Below are 26,175 nucleotides of genomic sequence, written 5' to 3' on the forward strand. Positions count from 1 at the left end.
TATTGGTGTTGTTAATGAGAGAAATTTCTGTGAGCTATTAGAAAAGAACATGTGGATATCAATATCTAATCAAAAAGAAGGACAAAATAATGGATAATTAGAGAATATATATAACCAGTAAATTAAAAATATACTCACATGCCAAGGAAGCACAGTGGTGGAAGTTTTGCTCATCATAAAGCTTTAACAGTGAGTAGAAGTTATCTTGGTGTCTTGGGTGTGGGAAGATATGCTAACAACCAGTGATAGATCCGTTGTAAAATTTGGAACTGTTTCTTTGGTATTCAATTTCACTTAAGACCTGTGCTTCTGGACAGGATGGAGTAATAGGAACTGGATTTACTCTCCTGGCTTAAACTGCTAAAAGTAAAAAAAAAAAAAAAAAAAATATATATATATATATATATATATATATATAAAACAATAATTTTAGACATTGAACAACAAACAGCACAAGACAACGGTTGTATAAAGCTGTTAATTATAATGAAAACCCATAAAAACCAGTGGCATAATGTTTTATGTAATACAGTTAAATGTTGGTGTTTGAACAAGTCCCTGGTCACCTGTAAAAAATAAAGGTGGATTCTCTTTTCATATTTATTAACAAAATGAATTTCATAGGGATACAGTATTTAAATATGTTAAAATACTACAGTTACTAGAAGAAAACATTTTTGTTTTATTTAATAAAAGTTAATTTTAAATTTTTTTTTATATTTTTATGTGTTGCATTTATTGTTTTAAGATTATACAAATATGTTTTGATATAATTTAATACATGCAGCATCAACTAGAGTATTCAATACACAGAGTATTCAATGGGTATAGCCTTGGTAGTGGGACCAAATTAGCCCTAGACTAAATTGTTTCAGTTGCAGCCTAATAAGGCTTACAAGGAAGCCTCAAAGTGATCAAACTATTTCTTAACTACCTCTTTGAGCAAAGTTACAAATATTTAAAAAAATACAAAAACGCCCTGCAATCAGTAAAGTAAAATTCACAATATCTGACATGCAATCTAGAATTACCAGGGATGCAAAGACAAAGGAAAATATAACCCATAACAAGGAGAAAGATTAATTAATGAAAAGACACTGAAAAATGGTACAATCAGTAAACAAAGACATTCAAACAGTTATTATAACTAATTTTCATAGGTTCAAAAAGGTTAAAGGAAAGCATCAACATCTTAAATAGACATATAGAGGATATAAAAATAACCCAAATTGAGTTCCTAGAGATGAAAAATATAGTTTCTGAGATGAAAAATAAACTGGATGGGATTAAAAGAGATGAGGCAATGCAGAAGCAAAGATTGACCTCCCTGCAAAAGCAAAATTCTGTTATTATAATCTGTCCCACTGAGTAGTCCAAATATAAAGTCTGAAATGAAAAATGCCAGCTTGGTCACCTTTTTTCATTTCGAATTTGCTTTACCCTTGCTTTACCCTTTCAAAAATAATTAAAGTATAAAATTATGAAAATTGTATTCAATGGTATTAATATTAAGCATCTATCCATCTTATGGATTGCCCTGCATAATGCAAATATCTAAAATCTAAATATTATGTGTATATATACATATATGTATATATATCTCACTAGCAGAATGAAAAGAAGATGTGAAAGTACAACACAAGTTGTGGAGGAATATAGTAAAGGAAAGTAAAATAGTATTTTTTTTAGATGTAGTTGCTCTACGCAGTGGAAAAATGATATATGGATTAGCATATTTTATTTTCTGAGAAGCATGAATCAATTTAAAAGGCGAATGGGCAGATGAATTTAAAGAATGAGTAATTTGAATACATTATCATTCTTCAATTTTTCTGTTACTGACAACATCCCCTTTAAGATTTTCAAAATGCTGAAAGGTGAGATTCCAAGATTTTTAGTTGCTATAGAAGCAATTATTAGCAAATCCTTTCTTCTAATCTCATTACAGAAAATACTGCTCTTTGTGCCCAGAGAACTCCCATTAGAACAGATAGCTAGTGGGAAGCAGCCACATAGCACAGGGAGATCAGCTGGGTGCTTTGTGACCACCTAGAGGGGTGGGATAGGGAGGGTGGGATGGAGGGAGACGCAAGAGGGAAGTGATATGGGAACATGTGTATATGTATAACTGATTCACTTTGTTATAAAGCAGAAACTAACACACTATTGTAAAGCAATTATACTCCAATAAAGATGTTAAGAAAATAAAAAAGGAACTGCATTTCGGAGCAGCTCAGAACATAGGGTGTAGCAGTCTGGAGCTATCCCACATTTCCTGTGTCTTATTAAATATTGTGTATATATGCTATGTATTTATATCTCCATCTAAATATACATCTATATCTCCTAAAATACTGTCTCACATATAATGAAGGCACAGTTTCCAGATAGTTGTTCTGGTAGTCATTAGACAAAATATAGTCTCATTTATTTAAAAAATGTGAAATGAGAGAAATGTACGAAAAACTTGATCCATCTTCTGACTGAATTTGTAGTATTAGTACCTTCAGAAGAGGAAATAATTAATTTATTGTAAATTATTTTATTCCTCATTTATTAGAGAGGAAATTTATAAACTGAATCTGTTAGGGCTTAAAGGGTTTTTTTCCAGAAGATAATATCTGTGGTTCTCACCTTACACTGAGCAGTATATCACTAGTGAACAATCTGACAAATATGTACATTATTAAGTTATTTTATTTTAACCTGGCTTTTTAATACTATCATCTGATATACATCATATTAATTGACACTGCAATTTCTTCCTTGATTTGTGTATTTTTTTCTACAAACACTTTGCATTCCATCTTCCACGTATCTGATTTACTCATCCATGTGATGGTCTTCATCTTCAGACATCTTGCTGTCTGAGCTGTTCAACCCTGTGACAGTAAAAGCACACTCACTAGGGACTAGGAGTTTGAGAAGGACTTAGAAAATTGTTTGACACCTGAAAAAAATGGCTCCAGGGTATGAAAAAAAAATCTGCAAAATTGAGATCAAAACTTGTGTAATTAATTTTTTCAACTAATATTACTACAACAGCAATGTTACTCAGCTTTCATATAGTTATCTATAAATTATATTGGATATGTGACTTGGGCACATATTAATGCATTTGATAACATTTAGGGTAAAGCTTCTAAAAGGGCAATTGCCTAGGACTGAGGAAGGTTTAAAAATGGCCCTGCACAGAATGAACTAGAAGTGACTTGAATGGGAGGCTGAGGCAGAGATGCTGGACCCAGAGAGTTACAGAGCAGGCGTACATTGGAGAGAGCTTTCCTATATAGGAGAGCCAAGAATTTGTTACTTATTGAGCGGGGAGCATGAAGGTAGGGGACCCTATAATGAGAATCCTAGGATTGCTTCTAGATTTCTAACTTGGATAAGTGACAGGACGGTACTCTTTGGTGAATACTAAAGGAACAGCAACAGCAGCAAAAGTCTAAGAATGGAACTTTAACATATCACAATGCCACCTTTAAAGTAAATTTGGCATTCTTCTCCTTTTTGAATGAATGAAAATGCATTAATTAAAGACATACACGTTCACACACCTGCTAATATCTGCTCTTCTGCAATCATGTGTTTTCTGTATAGTGTCTAAATATCTATTCCAGTTAAAGTAGTGCTTAAACACTGCAATATGCCTCTTTTCAGCCAAAAAGAAAAACTGTCTATGACTGTTTCAACATATTTTAAATATATGTATAATCATTGCCAACTTATCTGCTTTGCAGATACTAGTTTCCTATACAATATTTAATATCTCCCTTTATTGAAAATGTCATTGCTCAGTATTATGATTGTTTTTCATTTTTATTATATGTCTGACTGTTAGAATTATTGATTAATCTCTTTATTAATGGAATGATCTCAACACAATGTTAAATACTCTTCTTCTCTACCATTATTGTATGTTATTTTAAAGATTTTCCATACAGTTACTTTAAATGGGATTTTCAGATTTTTCAGGCTTTTTGAAGTCAGTAGGATAGGCTCCAGTGAGTAAAAGAAATGCTGAAGAACAACAATATGAATTAAACAAATTTAAGTAGTTAAGAAAGCACTAATCTAGTCATTGAGAAATATATACTAATATTTACATAGTATGTATATATAAATCAATAGTTTCAAAATGAGATAATTTACTGAACAAAATATCTTAAAATGTGAATGAAAAGATGTTGTCAAATCGCTATATGATTAAAGTACAAAAATTTGTATAAGCTTGGAATATAAATAATAAGTACATTTTTGTCTGGGAGACAAGTTGTTATCTGGGAAACCTCAAGACATTTTGTAGATTATCGAAATCACTTTACTATCAATCTTGAGCATTTCTCCTATCAACTCTATAATTAGTATTGGAAATTAGCATGCTGACTCTATTTCACTATCAGGAACATTGAAGAAACTATTTCAAGTGCTAAACATTGGTTTTAACAAATAAAAAACAATTCATCTGAAGAAAATGTTACAATGAGCTGAGGAATTAAAAGATCTCAAAGTAGAGAAATTTCACTGACTGCAGTATACACAACTTGAAGGTAGAGTTTCTGTTTTTCCTGTTTGCCCTCCAAATTTTGGAACAGTGTTATATGCACAGTGCAGGGTAATAAGCAAATATTTAACAAATGAAAAGTACTGAATTCATTACCTTGTGGTACAAATTAGGATTTCTTTTGTACTGTAACTAGAAGATTTTAATTTCAGCATTATGAATTATTAATGTCTTTATCTGATTCCCAGTTCTGTGTCAACCAAACTTATTTGAGTGATAATTAGAGGACTTCATGTTTATCCTATCTTCTAGGATTTCACTTTTGCATATCTGTTAATTCATAATTTTGACATTTTTATAGCACAACCAAAGACTATAAAAACACATGGAGCAAGCACTTGCCGAATAACTAAATAAAACAGGTTTCAGATATGAAACTAGAGCCATGCTTGGTTATACTTCTAAATGCTTCATCTAAAGAGAGACCTGCAACACTGCTGCACGAATTAATCACCTAGGGTGACTTTTAAACCTACCAACAGCTGGCCCCTCTATCATATCTGATTTTATTCAATAGTCTAAATGATAATAATTTTTTGATCAAGAACTTTATTTTACTGGTTGTAAAGGTGTGCGCATGAACACGCACACAATCCCCAGGGCTTTTAAAAATGGTGGGACAGAATTAATCATAACTATTGAGTTTAAATGTCATTTATCAACTTACTAAAGTGCAAGCATGCAGGGAAAATAAGCTAAAGACAAGACTTTTGTTTTTCAATTTATTTTTAAAAAGTCTTGTAGAAATCTTTATGAAATTAACACAAAACGGTAGTACCAAAAATCTTTTTGCTTTGTTTATCCCCTAGTCTGTGGCAATGTAAACAGTGGAAGTTAACCCGGAATTTAAGTTAAGGAAAGCTATATTGTATTAAGTTTAGCCAAACATTGTCTAACTTGCCATCATATTTTTTCAAATCAATAAAATTTCTATTCTCTTCCCTCTCTCCTCATCTCCCTTAAGGTATGTCAACTCTAACCCCGCCCCCCCCATACACACACCTTGTTGCCTCTGACATTATCTCCTCTACTAGAGGTGCTTTTGTACTTATTGCTACATAACAGTTCAACAATAAAATGTGATAAATGCAGGCAAAGTTGTTTCAAGAAGGAAGGTAAATGTCCTTACACATTTTCAACATAGAAACAGAATTTTTCAAAAGTGAGTTACAAAACAGCAAAATTAAAAAAAAATAGTTATAAAGTTTGCAGATAATGTTGTCATCCCTCTTAAAAGAAGAGGGATAAGGCACAGAAGAAATGTAGTGTTGAGGACAATGAAAATCAGCAGTTATTGCAATCTATTTATGCTGCATTCAATGGATTTAGAAGACAGAGGCTTGAGTGCTGTCGTTATTACTTGTTTGCCATTTGATGGTGGGCAAAATATTTAATTTCATTGCGTTTCTGTTTCTATGCCTCTAAAATTTGGATTCCCAGGCTAAGAAAATATTTCAAATCTTTTCTAGGTCTAAAAGTCACACACCTTAGTGTACCCTTTATAAAGGCCACATTTTCACAAAAGATAGCATTCTTGTAAAACACCTTTATAGAAAGAAAAAGCTATATTTAGAAGGTCCACTCAGTGTCCAGGGTTTTCTGAAGTCGTACTGCTGTTTATAACCAGGTGTAGGCCAGTAGGACAACACATTTGCTTTAATAACTGTCCAGATTTCTTGGAGTTAAAGATAAGTTTTCCATTATTCTAAGTGTTGACCTAAGAAATTATTGAAAGAATTGTTCTAATTTACTTATTGAATTGCCCAGTTCTTACATGGCCTGACATGAAAGGTGATTTAAAAGATTGCATTTAAGTTTGGACATATAGCCTTCACCCTGCTGTTTCATCACAGATCTCTTACAGGATAAACACGTGCAACCATTTTGAGTTTCTGAATGGGAGTGCTCCTTATAGTATTTTCCCCTTATAAATTTCTTGCCAACTTACTCCAATTTGAATGCAGGTAGAAATTTATAAATTTCTCCAAGAACTTATTTTTATTTTTATGAATCTCACTGATTTTGTTTTAATACCGAGGACTTTATCAAGTTCATAGACATTTGATAGAATAAAAAGCAAAAGCATAATTAGGAAAAATCCAAAAACCTCAAATAGAAAATAAGATGCTAGGTTGTTAGTAACAGAAATTAGCACAAATAGACTGAAAAACTGACCACCGTTGTAAACTGAGCTTTTAACTATGGGAGTCGCCAGGAAAAGGAGGGTTACCTGACTCAGGGCTCTTCTCCTCTTTCTTTGCCTTCTTTTAACAATCTCGAAAATTAAAGAAAGATTGAAATGACAATAAAAATAATTTATTTCCCAAACCATTTGAGAGTAGTTGCCAACACAATGCAATGTCTCCCCCAAATCCTCTAGTATTTCCTACAAACATATATCCAAATATAATCATGAAAATCAGGAAATTAACACTGACACATGACCACAGAGCTACTAATCCTCAGACCCCTTTCAAGTTTTGTCAATTATCCCCATCATGTCCTTCATAATAAAAGGATCAGCCCAGTGTCACATGTTGCATTTAGCTGTCCTGTCTCTTTAGTTTTTTAATCTGGAAAATTTTCTCAGGCTTCCCTTGAATTTCATGAACTAGAAAATTTTAAAGAATATGGATCAGTTATTTTGTAGGATTTAGCTGTTTGTATTTGTCTCATGATTATTCAGGATATGTGTCGTTGGCAGGAATAACACAGTGGTGAAGCTCTGTTCTTCTCACTGCTTCCTATCAAACAATTTCGGCAAACTTTTAACTTGTAACCTTACTGGAATATTATTTTACTCATTTGATTAAGGTGTATCACCCAGTCTTCTCCATTGTAAAGTTATTTTTTTTCTCCTTCATTATTAATAATTTTTGTGGTAAGGCACTTTGTAATTATGTAAATATCCTGTTCCTCATCAAACATAATTTATTCAATTTAATTATTTAAATCAGTATGAACTCATAGACTCCTATTTTATTCAATTGACTATAATATGTTTCTACCATTATTAGTTTTGAGGCTTAGATTGTTCAAGATTTGTCCAGTGGAAACCCCTTCAGTTTGGCTTCTATATCCTTTGATGTTTCCCAATTATTCTGTGATATCTCCCTTCTTTTTTTTTTAAACATCTTTATTGGAGTATAATTGCTTTACAATGGGGTGTTAGTTTCTGCTTTATAACAAAGTGAATCAGCTATACATATACATACATCCTCATATCTCTTCCCTCTTGCATCTCCTTCCCTCCCACCCTCCTTACCCCACCCCTCTAGGTGGTCACAAAGCACCAAGCTGATCTCCCTGTGCTATGCAGCTGCTTCCCACTAGCTATCTATTTTACGTTTGGTAGGGTATATAGGTCCATGCCTCTCTCTCGCTTTGTCACAGCTTACCCTTCCCCCTCCCCATATCCTCAAGGCCATTCTCTAGTAGGTCTGTGTCTTTATTCCTGTTTTACCCCTCGGTTCTTCATGACATTTTTTTTTTTTTAGATTCCATATATATGTGTTAGCATACGCTATTTGTCTTTCTCTTTCTGATGTCACTCTGTATGACAGACTCTAGGTCCATCCACCTCACTACAAATAACTCAATTTCATTTCTTTTTATGGCTGATCCCTTACTTCTTGAAACAATAATATGTTCTAGAGTCATCTTCTATTTTCCCTATAGTGGTTCTAGAATCAGCCATTTCTCCAAAGAGCTTTAATTCCTTCAGTTGGAGAGCTGTATTTAGAAACCAAGATCTGGACACTAGGTGTATTCATTGCTCTTGGGAAGTAGTGGTCCCAGGTATTCTCAATAGGCAGGGCTAGGGGATTTATGTACATATATACATACACACATATGAAAACATATATTCATAACTATTTACATATATTCACAAACACATTCATAAACATATGCATACATATTGTCTATGTTTATTCTTATAATGTCTCTATATTGAAAATACATCCTCCATTCCCTTTCAACACCCTTTCATTCTAGTTTTTGCCCTTTTCATATTTTAACTCCCTCCACAGATATTAAAATAACACTGATTACCATATTGTTAATATCCTTACTTATTTGATCAATCTTCCTGTATTTAAGTAAATTCTTGTAGCTGCCACTTTCCCATCCACACATTTTCTCCACCTGGCACGGGTTATGACTATCTGTACAGAGTGGTTGCCAAGGCCACTTCCTCATGTGGATGCCCTTTCACACGAATCAGACTTCAGCAGTCAACTCCAGGCTCCCTTATGCAGACATCCTCTCCCCTTTCTCAGACTCTGAGACCCAATGCCAAGTCATGTGGCTCCTTGAATGCCCACCTCCCCCATGCTGACAAAGGGTTATTTTACCTCACTTAATGGACTAATTTGTTCAAGAAGGGAAGGGATCACAACACTAAAAAGCAGTTATACTCCAATAAAGATATAAAAAAAAGGAGGGAAGGGACAAGGAAGGGGATGAAGGGAGGTGGACAGGGATGAACAGGTATCTTTTTTTTCTAAACAATATTTGAAGAGGTCCTTCATTTAGAAGTTACAAAGACATTATGAAGTATCAGCTGAAGAACTGAAACAACGACATATATTTACACATCTATATCCCTACATCTGACACACAATGTACACCTAATTTTATAGCAACCAAAATATAATTTAACAAAACTTATGATGCTTAGCCATACACTTTAATACTCAGCAACTTAAAAAAATATGCAGTGCCATTTGGCTGTTAACTATCAGTCCATTCATATGAATGGATTTGTAAAACTTCTAGCCAAGAGTGTTTGGGATAGCGTCTCTACTGGTCCTACTGGATCCTCTTCTTCTTTTGTCACTCTTTTCAGTCATTTGTTGATTCTCCATTGTATCTCATTGGTGACTTGCATGACCTTTGCTAATCATATCTGGGCAAATACCCCAGCTTGGTGTCTCTCAAAGGGCTGACTGAAAACCATCTGCAACAGAATCAACTGTGGTACTAGATAAAATTCAGGTCCACAGGCCCTGTTCTGATTTCCTGCTCAGAAGCTCTTTAGAGAGTAATGAGTATTTGGAAAATACCTTAGCTAATTCTCACACATTAACACTGAAACCATGGTGTAGTTTGCATGTCTACAATTCCTCAAAGTTCACGGTTTAAAACACATAGGTCTCACCAACTACAGTTCTTTTATCTTAGCTTCATCAATTCACATTTGTTATTTAACCAACTTGGAAATTGCCAGATGTGTGAATAGCCGCCAAAGTAAAATGTATCTGTCTTCTGCAAAAATGTCTTCTACCAAATGTCTCTACAAAATGAAATGTAAATACCTTCTAAGATCTTGCTTGGAGGAATCTTACAGATTTTTAAAATCTTCCAGGTTTTAGGGAATACCAAGTGCAAAGGCCCTGATGTTGGGAAAGCCACTGCAGAAAGAAAATCTGGATGTGTGTGTGAGAGAATAGTAGTAGTAAACGAGCTTGGAGAGTAGGGCAGAAGAAATACTGAATAAAGCATGTAGGACAGGTAAAAAGTTTAATTTTTATTCTAAAGTTATGGGAACAGGTTTTGGGAAATAATGTGATATGATTCATGTTTTTTTTGTGATTATTCTGGCTATTGTATTGGTTATAGACTATAAGGATTGGGGCAAGAGGGGAAGAAGCAAGGAGGTTGTGGAAGAGGCTGCCTATTGCATTAGATGAGGCAAGCAATGATGGCTTGGAGTAAGTAAAGATGGCAAGAGTAAGGTGAGAGGTAGGTGGATTCAGGATGTATTTTCAAGTTAGACTGGCAAGAATTTCTGATGGACTGGACATAGGAATTGTGGGAAAGTGAGAGTTTAAGGATGAATCTAACATTTTTGGCCTGAGCAACTGGATGAGTTATGGAGCCAGGAAAAACTGGAGTGCGATGGATGGATCAAAGCAAAATATTTAGTTTTATTTGCTAAGTTTGAAATGTCTATTATGCATAGATTGGAGATATTTAGTGGGAAATTGGAATTAGGAGTCTGGAGGTTAGGTGAGTGGTTAGGGCTAGAAGTATGAATTGGGGAGTCATAAGTTATCTTCCCATTAAAGTAATGGGACTAGATTAAAACTCATGAGTAGTTAAGGTAGATGGAGAGTGAAGGGGGCCAGGAATGAGCCTTAGGGCATTCTAACAGACTTTGAGGGATGGGAGGCATCACCAAGGGAGACTTCCAAGGAATGCTGAGTGAGGAGGGGAGAAATCTAGGAGAGGATGGTGTCCTGGTAGCCAGTGAAACAAAATATTCATTCTGGAAATTATGAAGTTCATTTTCCAAAGTTTCTTGAATTGATGATCATTTGAAACTTGGTATTTTAAAAAGAGCTTTAGCAAACAGAAAAGAGAATAATTTTCTATCATGAGTGATTGATTGCAGTAGCATGGGGAATGGAAAAGTTGTGAAAAGGGAATCAAGAATTTATGTAAGGGCCTCCCTGGTGGCGCAGTGGTTGAGAGTCCGCCTGCCGATGCAGGGGATACGGGTTCGTGCCCCGGTCTGGGAGGATCCCATATGCCGCGGAGCGGCTGGGCCCGTGAGCCATGGCCGCTGGGCCTGCGCATCCGGAGCCTGTGCTCCGCAACGGGGGAGGCCACAACAGTGAGAGGCCCGCATACCGCAAAAAAAAAAAAAAAAAAAAAAAAAAAGAATTTATGTAAAAGACAATTTTAAACAAAAGTCTTCATTTACAAAACAAGTACACAATATTTAGACATTATATTTTGTCTTTGTGTCAACAGCAGCTACAGCATGCTGTAAGTGAAAGATGAAGGATTACAGTTGAATATCAAATCAGGGAAAAAGGTGAAATAGTTGAGTTCTTTGTAGATTTTTAATAGATTTCAAACCTCTATTGGTTTTGAATAATGTCATATTTCAAACATAATTTTCTAAATAATCATAACAATTTTAGAATCAGAATAAAACTTACACAAGCCTTATTTAAATGCACATATAGTTCATTTTTATGGGTAAAACTAGGACTCTAGTCTTCTGATTACCAGTACTATTTCTTATTGCAACACACTGTTTAAATGTATAGATGATTGAAAAAAAGAGCATACCAGTGATCTCTTAAATGGTTTACAAAATATTAAGTAATTAAAATTAGGGGAAATAAAGCTCATGAGGATTAAATTACAGGAAGAGTTTAAAGGGGGCAAAGAAGTAGGAGATGTATTTCCACATGGATAAATATGATATTTTAGGAGAAAATGACCAAAACTGCATTTATAAGGTCATGATACTAGCTAAATGAAATAAAGACAACCATCATGTGAATAACATATAATTTTGATGGTGAATTTTGAATATGGAGACTGATACAGATTAACATCTGATTATAATAAAAACCAGATAGGCAGGGTAACAAGGTCTTCTTCATCCAATCACAGCTTATCAGGAATAAGGGAACCTCTTGTGCCATTTTAGGACAATGAACTTGCTACAAAGTGAACACTTGACACAAGAAATAGATTAGAAACATAAATATGATTCAAGAAATTCATGGATGGTGAAAGCTATGTTGGATTATTTCAAAAAGTTAGGGATGACTAGGTTAAGTAACTTCTCTTTTTAATAACAGAATAACTGTCACATGAAAGATCTCACTATGCCATTGACAAAGATAAAATCCCGGGACGCCATGGCTTCACAGTCTAATAGTCTAGAGATACAATGTCCAGTATAGTGTCCATTAGTCACAAGTGGCTATTAAATACTTGAAATGTGGGCAAGTTTGACTTAGGAACTTAAATTTTAATTTTATTGAACTTACATTTAAAAATTTAAAAACATATGTGACTAATGGCTATAGTTTTTGACAGCACTAAGAACATTTCCATTATCATGGAAAGTTCTATTGACCAGAGCTGACCCATAACATTTTTATTTAATTTTACATTTATTCCTCTTTGCTAAGAAAATCCTCTCTCTTACTAAAAAACAATATTAGCAAGATGGCTAGATATAAGCTCAAGATGCAAAAGTCTATTGGATTTCTATAATCCAGGAACAAAGAGAGAGCTTAAAAATTATTTAAAATGGAAAAAAAAAAAACTACCTAGGAATAAATCTAAATAAAAATGTGCAAGACATTTATGGAGAAAATAAAACCTTATTGAAAGATATTAAAGAAGTCTTAAATAAATGGAGAGGTACATCTTGTTTATGGAGAGAAAAGACTCATCATAATGATGTAAATTTTCCCCAACTTAATTTATATAGTCAATACAATTACAATAAAAATACTTAATAGAGGTTTTACAGGATTACCAATTCTGAAATTTATGTGAATGGTCAAGAACAGCTCAGACACACCTAAAAAATCCATTCATTCCAAAATGGTCCTGGAAAACTTAATTATTCATAAGAAAACAAAGAAATTGGATAATACAGACAAGTCGATTGTAAGTGCATTAATGGCTTGAATATAAAACAAAGATACACTAGAACTTTCAGAAGAAAATATACTATATCTGGGTAGCATTAAACTAGGGAAGGACATTTTAAGTAGAACAAAAAGACACTAAACTAAAAGATAAATTTGATTTCATTAAAATTGAGAGCTGCTATTTATCACAAGACAACATTGAAAAAGTGAGAAGGCATGAAGTAACTTATTTGTGTCATATATAGCTGACCAAGGATTATTTGCTTGTATTTAAAAAACAATAGAAATAAGTAAGAAAAAGATAAACAGTAGAAAAATGGACAAAAGATATTCTCTGGACTTTCATAGAATAGGAAACATAGGCAACTATTAAACAAATGAAAGGATTCTCAACCTATCGGTAATTAGGGAAATACAAATTAAAATTGTTATGGACTGAATTGTGTTCCCTAAAATTCGTATGTTGATGCCCCATCTCCCAATGTGGCTGTTTGGAGACAGGGACTTTAAAAACATAATTATGGTTAAATGAGGTCATAATGGTGGGGCCCTAACTGATATGACTGGTGTCCTTGTAAGAAGAGGAAGAGATACGAGGGATGTATACACACAGAGAAAAGGCCATGTGAGGACATAGCAAGAAAGCAGTGGTCACCTGCAAGTCAAGGAAAGAGGCCTCAGGAGGACCCAAAACTGCCAACATCTTGATCCTGGACTTCCAGCCTCCAGAACTGTGAGAAGATAAATCTCGTTTTTTAACCCACTGAATCTGAGGTATTTTGCTAGGACAACCTGAGCAGACTAATACAAGGAACAAAAGACTAGAATGGCCATTCTAACTGGTGAAGCTATAGAGCAAAAGGGCTGAAAATTGATTCCATATCTTTGGAAAACATTTTGACGTTATTTTTTAAAGTTGAATATTTGAATTCCCTACAACTCAGCAATTCTACTCTTAGTATGTCTACTCTTTTACTTATGTTAAATCTTGCACATGTCTACCAGGAAACATTAAAATAAATGTTCATGGAAGTACTGTCCGTAATAGGCCCAAAACAACCCAAATATCATTAATAGAATAATAAAGACATTTTCTTGTATTTATACAATAAAATATTATACAGTAGTACAAATGAATGAACACTAGTTAAAGTAAAGTGGGTGAACCTTAGAAATATAATGTTGAGTAAAAAAAGCAAGCACAGAAGACTAAAGTATGATATCAATTTTATAAATCTCAATAATAAGCAAAATCAGATAAAAATTATGTGGATGTTGAACATAGAGCCAAGATCAGAGTGATTTCTTGGGTGAAAGCAGGAAGGTGGGATCAGGGTAGAGAACAGAGAGAAGACTCAGCAGTTTTGATTCTAGTTCTTAGTTTCGGTGGTGTGTTTGCAGGAGTTTTTATTATTTATCATAACTTACATACAATTAAATATATTCTTTTGTATATTATCTAATAATATTTAAAAAATCAAAATACATTGTATACCAAAGATAACCCTTAGACATTAATTATAGAGAGTCCACTTTGAAACAACATACATAGTTACTCATAAATCTTCTGTAGTTGAAAGCTTTTAGCTATGAAATTCTTCCCCCTTCATATGAGGACTTTATGTTCCATAATGAAGGAAAATTGTTCCTACTTTGGGACAATTTGCATTCTTTATTTAAGTGATACTAGTCCTTTGGCTGCCTAGAAATTTTAAAAACAACCGATAACTACATCTACTGCCTGCAAGAGAATAAAGGAAAAGGAGCATAGGAGGCAATCTCATACATTATTGATAAACACATACAAAGACAATATTGGTACAGAGCTATTTCTCCATATAGCAACTCTGAATTTTATTAATAAATACATATATGTATATATATCAAACATTAATAAAAGAATAAAATTATCCAATATGAGTACATTTGCTCTTTTTTTGCAATTAGTTCCAGGATTCTATTTTAGATTATTACTTCATATCTGCGAGAGTTGGGTGTGTGTTTGTGTGTTTGGTTTTGTGGAAGTTGCATTGTGCTAAATTTTACATTTCTTTCTTGAATTAAATGGCTTTTGTTATCCCTTGGGAATACTGAAGATAGCAACAGCAGATTACTACCTACAGGTGGAAAAGTATAAACAGCAATTTTAGCTGCTAGTGATTCTGAAATTGCCCTTAACTTTGCCCTTCTAAAAATGCTCCAAGAATTACGTTTTGCAAATCCACAGATTTACTATCCATATTCAAGTCATTTACGTGGACAAAGAATGTAGCCTTCGGTATCAGTAACAAAGAATGTTACAGCCATCAAGCCATCAGCACCCTGAGGGGATTCAGGATGGAGAAAACAGGATACTGGCCCTAGATAATTAAAGTGCATATCAAGGGAAAGATTTCCATGAGACCAGATTCCTGCATCTCACCATATATAGGAAAGTGCTAAATTTATTAACTTAACTTAGTTTCTTTAATTAACAGTAATCTTTTGATGTTCCAACTACCTGGGGTTTTTTTTGCAACAACCCCTAAATATCCTGTGCCCTCCCTTACCTTTTCAGAAGGGTCCCTCAGAGCTATCTGAGAGGCTGTCTCCTGATTTAAGTCCTAAGTATGTCCTCCAAATAAAACATAATTCTCAACTTTCAGGTTGTGCATTTTTTTTCAGTCAATATTTAATTGTATGGCTCACGTAGGTACTATGCCTAGATGTAATGGGATGAGATGTAAATTATTAAAACTAGATAAATTCTGTCAGCTCTACCACTAGCTGAGATCCAGGCTTTCATCTCTGGATACTTCTGTCATAGACCTTGGCAGATATGGGGTCTGTGTTGGTCTTAAAATTATTCTTAGAATTGTGGGGACTCATTCATTCTTTCAACAAAATTTTATTGATTATATTCTATGTGTCACTTACAGTTCTGGGTCTTGGAATATAGAAGTCAACACACGAAAATACAAGGATAAAACACATTTTCTACCATATTAACTTTCTTCATTCATTAATTCATCCCTAAGTCATTCAACACGCATCTTCTTATTGAATACTGACGAGGGGTCAAATGCCATGCTAAACACTGAGTAGATAACTGCAAATGAGATGGATAGGCCCTGATTTTGATGTCACTACTATCTTTTGTCCTGCCATATAATGGGACAGCTTCATTATTCCCTTTACCCTAAGTTTTTATCACAAATTGCTAATGAAAATAAAACTGTTAGTGGAGTTTCAACATGCATAGGTAAATGAGAACAGAGAACTCCCCTTTCGCATGCCCCATTCTCCTCCTTCTAACTCCCTATGTGAACTCACTTTGTGCCAAGACCAAGAAGATGTGCCCCAATAAGAACTAAGCTGATTTCCTCACACTGACTGGGGCTTTGCTCACTTAGAAGACTTGATGCTTAATTTTGATAAGCAACTAGAAGACCATGGAGACAACCTATAAAAATGATTTGTCTTGGGAGAAAATACTAAAAAGGGTTAATGTGCTATTCCACATGTCTAACCTCCTGGGATTAAACCACAGGCACCAAGATCACCAAGTGTACGTGGCAACAATGAGCTAAAAATGAAAAAAAAAAGCATCATACTGTTATTGTATTCGTCTTCCCCCAAGGCACTCTCTGATAAACACCACAACCTCTAAGGGAATTGAGACCAACTTCCTTGTGAGGTAGGTTATATATGCATCTTTTTCCAAGCAGTTAAATCATATCCAGCTATCAGCACACCTTACTTAAGGTGATTGTAATGTATGAGATTAAATGTTCCTACCTGATTGGAAACCTTCTTGTCCTCAATTCATTGGCTATACTGGATTATTTTTCTTGGGTCAGACCTTCAGACTTCTACCAGAAATCGTTCCTTTGGGGAAACAAGGCCTTCCCAGAAACTCAGGAAACTGAAATGGAGACAGCAAGAGAGAAGGAAATTATTTGGACATATAGACCTCAATTGTTTGGTTTTAAGTAAACGTCCAAGCAAATATCTTCTAAATGGTATAATAACTTTAGGGAAATTCACGGTTTATAAGTTTGTGTACTCATGAACTGTACATATTATGATAAGAGTACAGGTTGCATTTTGTGTCTTCAACTCAAGCAAAGACTTCAAAAAAGGCCCAGTTATCCTTTGTTCATTAAGATACAAAGAGAGGGCAAAAAGGGCAAGTTTCTAAGTCTTTTTCTTTAAAATTTACTTCCTTTCTTCAGTCTTTATCAAGATCTTCAGGAAATTAACTTTACTAAAGTTAATTATTCATAAAATAAACATAGGAACCTGCAGAAGACTATTTCACAGAGACCTGTAATGTACAATATCCATTGCATACATGCACCATGAGCTTGTCTTTTCGAGCACTGGCATACACAAAACTCTGTGTGTGTGTGTGTGTGTGTGTGTGTGTGCACATGTGTGTCTTTTTTGTGATGGAGCCATAGGGAGAAAATAAAGCTATTGGCTGCAATTCAGTGATGTAGAAAGATTTAAGGGTAAAGGAAAAGGCTACATCAAGCGAAGCAATAAAGTCATGAGGTTGTGCCTCCATAATAATAACAATAGCAGTCTTCTGTAACCAAGGGAGCAGGCTCCTCAAATTATACTCACACCTGTTAGACCATCTGCCCATAAATTTCACACTATCATTAATGGAAAACAAATGGCACTGTCTCTCCTTCCCTTTATCCATTGGCTATTCTCATATAAATTATTTTTCTCTTCAAGGTCACGCTCTTTTCTATCTGTTTAAAAATATTAGGATTTAGGAGGAGTGATACAAATGTGCCATGCCTTGGTACTTGTACCAGTGATGGCTCTGTAAGGAGCACCGGATTGGTAGGAGGCTATAAATTGAATTCCCCTAGAAGCAGAACCTGAGGCAATAATTTGAATGCAAACTGTTCATCTGGGAGGTGCTTCCAGAAAACTCAGAAGTGGAGCAGAAATTGAGAATGGAGGCATGGAAGGAAGACAACAGAGGTGCATTACTGAATAAATTACTCCTGCAGGGAACTGCTGCCAGTACTTCAGGGGAGTTCTGTGAAACTCTACAGAACATGTCTCAGAGTTATCCTAAGAATTGGTGAGAAACTTGAAGTACTTATCTTCCAGCCCCCTCTGTCCTTGGTTGAAAGCTACACCCAGATACATTAACTCCTGTACATTTCTGGCCTGCCTTAAGGTGGATAATTGCAGGTGGTAGCATGAGTCTATCAGCATATAGTGGAATGATGAGTGCTGGGGAGATATGAGTGGAGCAGTGAAACCATCTAATACAGTCGGGGCAGGAGATATTAATTACTGGCTTGCAAGTCCAACTGGATAACCTTAAATTCCTGGGTTAATGGTTTTACTTTGAGGTATTTAATCATGATGTATGAGTAAAAATTTCCTCTATTAAATCAAGTTGAAGATCCTAAGTCCCTAATCGTCTGGAAAAATGTGGGTATCTTTTTAACAGATTTTTGAAAAGTAACATGATTAAGATTTCAAACTGACCATTCATTCATTCATTCATTCACTAATTCAACCAACATTTATTGAACACCTAAAGTATGCCATGGGTTAAACTAGGCACCAGTGTTACTGTTACTAAAATCATTATCGTGCCACCTAGAAGTCAATGTATTGTGACACTCAAATAAGAAAATCCATAGTTACCGTAAAAATTATTATAGAGTGCTATAGGAAGACACGGTAAGACCTTAATGCATGCTGTGGAGAGTAGTATATGGGGGATATCAGTAGGGCTTCCTGTAGAAGGCAATTGAAGTGGATATGTAACATGAAGGAAGGGTGAATTTTTGAGGAAAAGAGAAGATAAATTCATGTTTGCCAGAAAATGAATGGTTAAGGATCAGTCCAGAAAGGAGTTCCATTCATAATCAGTATAAGAAATGTCACTGGGGCTTCCCTGGTGGCACAGTGGTTGACAGTCCACCTGCCGATGCAGGGGACACGGGTTCGTGCCCCGGTCCGGGAAGATCCCACATGCTGCAGAGTGGCTGGGCCCATGAGCCATGGCCGCTGAGCCTGCATGTCCGGAGCATGTGCTCCGCAACGGGAGAGGCCACAACAGGGAGAGACCTGCGTACCGCAAAAAAAAAAAAAAAAAAAAAAAAAAAAATGAAATGCTCACTGGAGTGTTAGAAAAGAAGACAATGGAGAGGGTGGTAGAAGCCAGACCATGAATGGTCCATGTATGTATACTAAGTGCTATGGTCTAGTCTTTGTGTTCCCCTCCAAATTTATACGTTGAAATCTTAATTTCCGGAGGTGATAGTATTAGTAGGAGGGGCCTTTGGGAAATGATTACGGTATTAGTGCTCTTACAAAAGAGACTCCACAGAGCTCCTGAAGCTCTTCTGCCATGTGAGGTTACAATGAGAAGTCTGGAACTCAAAAGAGGGCCCTCATCTGACCATACTGGCACCCTATTCTTGCACTTGCAGCCTCCAGAACTGTGAGAAAAAAATGCCTGTTGTTTATGAGCCACCCAACCTGCAATATAATCTTACAGCAGCCCAAAAGGACAAAGAGAGTTTGGATGTGAGATTTTACTCCAAGAAAGATGGGAATCCACTGAAGGATTTTAACTGGTAACTTAGAAGAGAGACAAGTTTCATAACACAATCAGGTATTTTTATAAGAAAAATTTGTTTCATTTTCAGAACGATCACTCTGGAAATACTGTGACTAGATTTTTGGAGAAGGGTGACGGCAGTCCCGGATATACAAAGATGAGTTAGTAGTCCATTAATGTAAGTCAAACAAGAAAGTGGAGATAAAAGTGTGAATTTGTGGCTGAGCGATCTTTTCTGTTAGCAGTTGAAAAATGTTATGTCAATGCTTCTGACTCCAGAGTTTTAGACAAGAAATATGCTGTCATTGGAATTGGTGTTTCTCAATAAGTGATGCATTGTTTTTGCCTGTCCACTTGCGAGATTTTTTTTGTCTCTACTTTTCAGAAGTTTAATTATGATGCGTCTTGGCAAGGATATCTTTGCGTTTTTCCTCTTTGGGTTTGTTCAGATTCTTGAATTTGTGTTTATGTCTTCTAAAAAACTGGGAACTTTTTAGTCATGATTTCTTTGAATACTTTGTCAGTCCTACTTGCTCTCTTTTTTCATTCTGGAACTTTGATGATATTAATGTTAGTGCTTTTGTTACTGTTTACACGTTCTTGAGATCCTGTTCTTTCTCCCATCTCTACCCCTCAGTCTATTTTTCTCTGTACATATGGTACATTGTACTGATCTCTTCTAAGTTCATGATTCTATGCTTTGTAATCTCCACTCTACTCTTGAGCAAAGATTTTTCATTGTTGTATTTTTCAGTTCTACTGTTCTCATTTGTTTTTATTGTTATAACTTCTAGTTTTTTGTTTACATTTTCTATTTTTCCCATTTCTGTCAAGGAACGCATAATTGCTAATTGAAGCATTTAAGTGACAGCTTATTTAAAATCCTTGTCTGATCATATCAATAGATGTTTTACCTCAGTGTTGGTGTATGTTTATTGTCTTTTCTCATTTATTCTGTGATTTCCTGGTTCTTGGTGTCATGAGTATTTTTCAATTGTATTCTAAACATTGTGAGTTATTATATGACTCTGTATCCCATTTAATTTTATTATTACTTTTTAGAAGGAAGTCATCCTATTTGAGGCGTAGTATGAGGACTGGGGAGTGATGTACAGATTTCCATTGGGCCCTACTGACAATACCCCAGCAAAAGTGGGCACTTACATTGTCTCACTGCAGACAGATCAAGGAGAAGTTCAGCTAGCCTATGGCCCTTCTGACACCTTCCCCCCAAAGTGGAACATTAATATCATTGTGTTGCCTTTTAGTAGGAGTGGAAGTTCATCTCCCCAGTAGTTTTCTTGACACCAGGGGAGGGGAGAAGTGAAGTGTTTGCTGTCCTTCCTCCCGCTTCATTCCTTCTTGTTGATGCCGGGTGTGGGTAGAGGGTCAGCTACCTGCTGGCCCCACTGACACCAGGGTAAGAGGAAGAGAAGTGCCAACTAGCCCTGCTTGTGCCGTCTCATTCTGTCTTACTGCCTCAGGATGGTTATGGGGATTCAGCACCCCAGTGGGTCTCACTGACATCATGTGTTGGGGGTTAGTGGGGTGCCTACTCCCTCCAACCTGTAACATCCTATTCTTATTGATGTCAGGGAGAGATGGAGGCTAAGTCCCACCAGTGGACCCCATGACTGTGTGAGGGCAGCCCAGTGTTAACTAGCCTGTCAGGCACCACCTTTTAAAGTCTGTTTGCTCATGGAAAGGGGTGGAGGCTCAGCTCACCACTGGACCACACTGAAACAACCCTGGTGGGGAATCAGAGCGCTGGCTCTTCTGGAGGGCAGGAGTGGGGTGGTGTGGAAGATCAAATCCTACCTTGGCCCAAGTGAAACAACAGGACATAGGGGATGGGTGCACTATTCCACTGGCACTTGGCTCGAGTAGTGTGTACATTCCACTGGCACTTGGCTCGAGTGGTGTGTATATTATTGCCCAAATGGTCTTCTGTCTTTAGCAACCCCTTTCCTCATACTTTGGCTAGGGGGAACAGGGTTTTGTAGGGGTCTTTTTGAAGCTTTTTTGTCTGTTGTTCTGTTGGTGGTTATTGATTGGGGGTCCTGTAATACCCTCTCCAGGATGTATGGGAAGCAACAGGAAACACAGGGGACTCATCACCATGTCATTCCTCAAGTCCCAAAGTCCTTAGTTAAGTCTGCCTTCTCATTTCCACCTTTCAGCGTCTTCCTATGTTTGTTTGTTGTTATGTTCAGGGTTTTAGTTTTAAGTGGGAGAACCTGGGAGAAATGGGCTACTTCATCTTCTTGGAAGCAGAGGTCTGGAGGCCTTTTGATGTTAAAAAGTACTGCTGACTGTAAATTAAAATTTGATGATATACACCTTGCACTTTAAGAATTATTTTGCTAGATGATGTGGCTTCCCAAAGTTGCTACAATTTGATTTTCATACTTCTAAAAGCCAAGTGTTTTGCTGGAGTTGAAATTTAAAGATAAGCAAGAGATGAGGCTAAGATGATCTATGTGGTAACAGATTAAAGTTGGAAACATCAATATACATTCATGTTTAGCTTAATATTGCTTCATATTACCTTAATACACATGGTCATGTAGAGAGATACTTACAGATATGTGCATATACATGGGTAATGTACACACATATTATCTCTTTGCTCTGTCAGCTGAGAAGATCTAGAAGCAATGACATCTGAGCAGCAATTAGCGCACCCCACACCCAGATCCTGCTGTCTAATACCGTTCTCCACTAAAAAGACCTAGTTATCCTTGAAGAATTAGCTGATTCTAGGACTGGGGCAGTAAATATACAAGATTTATATGCAAGACCATCTTATAGTGTCAGAAAGTAAGGAAGTTCCAAAAAAATATATAGGATGGGGATACCTCAGAGTGGCACAAGAGCCAACTGAAAAGAGTTCACAAGGGTCAGGACTAGAGCAATTTGAGGAACAAAGTAACTAAAGTAGAATTCGATTATAACCCAAAGTATAAAATAAAAATCCATGAGTTCTTCTGATATAAATAAATAATTGGATACATAAACGCAGGAGAATAGATAAATCTCCAGTGCAAAGGAATTCCAAATAGTTTATGTAGTACTCCATCTTAAGCATAACTCCCTATTCCTTAGTTGTGGGCTGAGCATATTGACTTCCTTCCAAAAAAGTACAGTATGAAAAAGGGAAAACAGTAATCTTACGATGGAGAAACCTGAAAAACACTACCTCAGCCTGGTGATCAAGGTCCACCTCAGCATTCATAATGCATATTGATACTTTGTACACTTGATGTGATCTGACAAAATAACCCTTCTACTCTGTGGTCTTCCTCCCCAAAACACATAATCCTAATATTATCATGAAAAATGCATCAAACAAATTCTAGTAGTAGGCATCCTACAAAAACCTAAGTACTCAAAATTGTCAAGGTCATCCAAGGAAAATCTGAGAAGCTATCAAACCCAAGAGGAGCCTAAGGAAACACGGCAACTAAATGTAATGTGATGTTTTGGATGAAATCCTGGAATAGAAAAAGGACATTAGGTAAAAACTAAGGAACTGGACTAATGTATGGGCTCTAGTAAATGATAATGTATCAATATTTGTTAATTGATTGTAACAACGTAACATACTAATGTAAGTGGATCATCATAGAGGGAAATGGGTCTGGTGTATATGGAAACACTTTACACTATCTTCTCAATTTTTCTGTAAAATTAAAACACTTCTAAAAAGTAAAGTCTATAAAAATGGCTGTGTTTTCTTGTTTTATGATTATGTGCCTGTATTTCCTAATAAATATGTAAATTTGCTTTACCTTCCTTGATACTGATATTACAGAAAATACTAAGTAACTCTGAAAGAATTTGTAACTCCAATTCAACAAGCAATAATTCTTGGTATTAACTTTTTGGAAGAACCCACTGAATAAATCAAAGCAAATTGTCTTTAAAGGCTGAATTTCTTTTCAGTGTTTAATCTTTTATATGATTAATGCATACCACAAGCATGATTCTCTTTCAAAGGGCAGAAAATGTTGATTGTAGGCAATGACTAAAGTACAGTGAAATATTAATGCCTGATGCTATAACAACTTTAATGTATTTTATGTTTTCAAAATGATGAATTGTTTTTTCAGTTAATAAAGTATTCACTCTTATACATTTCCTACCCACCTTTTCCCAAAACACCCACAAGGAAATGATACTATCATCTGATATTAGGTTCATCAATTTAAATTGGAGTGTTTGGTAGCTGTGGTTGCCAATGGTACTGGAATGTGTGATACTTTTACAGATCCTCTCCATGGCAAAATCTGATCTTCACAAGGTAAATCACAGTAGGTGCCTAAAGCCAAAGGACATATAGCTTTGTAGCTAGATTACCAAGCATTTTACTTAGAGGCACAATAGGATGTAGAAAAGGCCATTTCTCTTTCTGTCTTTTTCTGCTCAAAGATCGCTCACCATCTTCCTTTTTATCAGCCATTTCAGAAGTTTTCCACAAATTTAGAATATATAATGTCACTTAATGTGAATGTAGCTCAACATTCTGTTTTAGTACAGCTAATCTCACATTATTTTATTGGTGCTAAATATGTTAATCATCAGCAAATTTTTGTACTTAACTTTTTTTTTTGATGTGGACCACTTTTTAAAGTCTTTATTGAATTTGTTACAATACTGCTTCTGTTTTATGTTTTGGTTTTTTGGCTGTGAGGCATGTGGGACCATAGCTCCCCGACTAGAGATTGAACCCACACCCACTGCATTGGAAGGCGAAGTCTTAACCACTGGACCGCCAGGGAAGTCCCTGTACTTAACTTTTAAAAATAATTAAAATAAGCTATTCAACACATTTCCCCTTAAAAAAAAAAAAGTAGCTCTCCTTAGGCTGGCCCTGGGCACATACGTGACTTTGCTATTTTTTCCATGGACTATTTTCTTACCTGTTCAACTGTGTCACATCTGTTCTACCTTCTCAAAAAGAAACATTTAAAAATTCATCTACGCACGCATGCATTCACTCATTTATTAAATAAATCTATTGAACACCTACATACAGCACAGAAAAAAAGGCAGAAAACTAATCTGGGTTGCACAGAAAGTAATGAACTCAGTTACAATTTTTGGTGAACACAGGTGTTACTCAATCTACTGGAAATTACATTTCATTATGGGGACTCACAGACTCAAGGAAAATCAAGACCTAAATAATAATAAAGTAATAAAAGCACTAGCCATTTACTGAGTGCCTGCTTGTACCTGACTCTGAAACTCTAAAATCATTACGGATGTTTTGAGGATTGTCTGATATAATTGTAATCTCCATTTTACAGATGAAAATAACAAGGTTAAGAGATATTAGGTTACTTGCCTAAAGTGAGGTGGCCCAGAAACTACAGAACTGGAAATTGAACCTTAGACTTCATAATGCCAAAGTCTGTGCTTTTAATCACAATGTGTGTGTGTGTGTGTGTGTGTGTGTATGAGAGAGAGAGAGAGAGAGAGAGCGAGAGAGAGAGAGAGAGAGAGAGAGAATGTGTTTAATAGAGAACTTCTGAGAAATGGCAAGAAAACTGCCAGGTATCCATAAAACAATAATTTAGGAGATTCCTACTATACAAGTAATTGTTAATCATATGGCTGAACTAAGGATCTCTCACTTTTGAACCAAGAAATCAAAAGCTTCCAGAAGTTGAGTCTAAATTTTACACTTACATAAGATACTTCATACAGAATGCTAAAGTATAATAACTAAAGAGCTCTGAAAATACTGGAAGCATTCATATTAGTATGATTTTATAATGTGGATAATAGAGGATTTAAGAAATTGGCAGAGGCAACTGCAGACTCATTTGTTATCATTTCTGTGAATAAAATGAGAAAAACGAAAAAAGAATGGCTGGCAATTTTAGGTAGTTTGCTTAATCTCCATACTAGGAAAGACTAAGCAAAAAAAAAAAAAAAATTCTCAAAATCTTATTTTTTGAAAGTACCTACAAGTGTATATGGTCTTTTTATACAAAATAACTTGGAATTATGAACTGTCAAATGAGTCTAATCTCCCCTGATGATAAAATTGCTGACTTTATTTGAAACTATGAAATGAAAAATGAGGTAATAATAAGAAATTCTTAAGAAAAGGAGTAGAAAAAACAAAATTATAAGAGTTATGTTAAAAAATATTTTGAAACAAACATAAAATCCCCATTACTGGTACAGAGCTTTTAAAACCTTATTTTGGTTTTAAGTGTTAATAAATATTTATATGTTTACATAATTACTGTCATAAGGAAGACACAATTTTAGGTCAGCTTTCTTCATTCTTTCTTTATTAAGCATTATTCTATTTTGCTCCATCATCCTGTAATTATAATATAGTAACTGTGTAGCTTTCTACTAAGTGGATATAATTTCCTTAACTATTTTCCTATTGTTAACAATTAAAGGTGTTTCCAATTTTTTGTTATTACAAATGACATGACAATGAGCATCTTTATATAATAATTTTGGGGATTATAAATTATTTGTTGCCATAAGCTTCCAGAATTAGAATTAATGTGTAAAAAGCTATTAACATTTTTATCTTGCTAGACATTGCCAAATTACTTGTCTAAAGATGGAACCAAATTATATTG

The 26,175-nt window shown here is 35.3% G+C and overlaps 1 long non-coding RNA gene across 3 annotated transcripts in view; it reads right to left on the bottom strand.

The window, feature by feature from the left end:
- Window positions 1-2,796: 2,796 nt before the first annotated feature.
- LOC309797855 overlaps window positions 2,797-26,175 on the bottom strand; it is a 49,382-nt gene continuing 26,003 nt past the window's right edge. For 2 of the 3 annotated variants that reach the window (XR_014292826.1, XR_014292827.1), the window contains exons 2-3: window positions 16,756-16,882; window positions 2,797-2,882 (exon numbers count right to left, since the gene is read on the bottom strand). This is a non-coding gene — a long non-coding RNA (uncharacterized lncRNA). Of the gene's footprint in view, window positions 2,883-16,755; window positions 16,883-19,311; window positions 19,440-26,175 lie in introns of all 3 variants that reach the window. The other variant, XR_014292825.1, reaches the window with a different exon arrangement.

This window comes from Mesoplodon mirus (assembly GCF_964341445.2).
Source record: "Mesoplodon mirus genome assembly, contig: HAP1_SCAFFOLD_1118, whole genome shotgun sequence".
NCBI lineage: Eukaryota > Metazoa > Chordata > Mammalia > Artiodactyla > Ziphiidae > Mesoplodon > Mesoplodon mirus.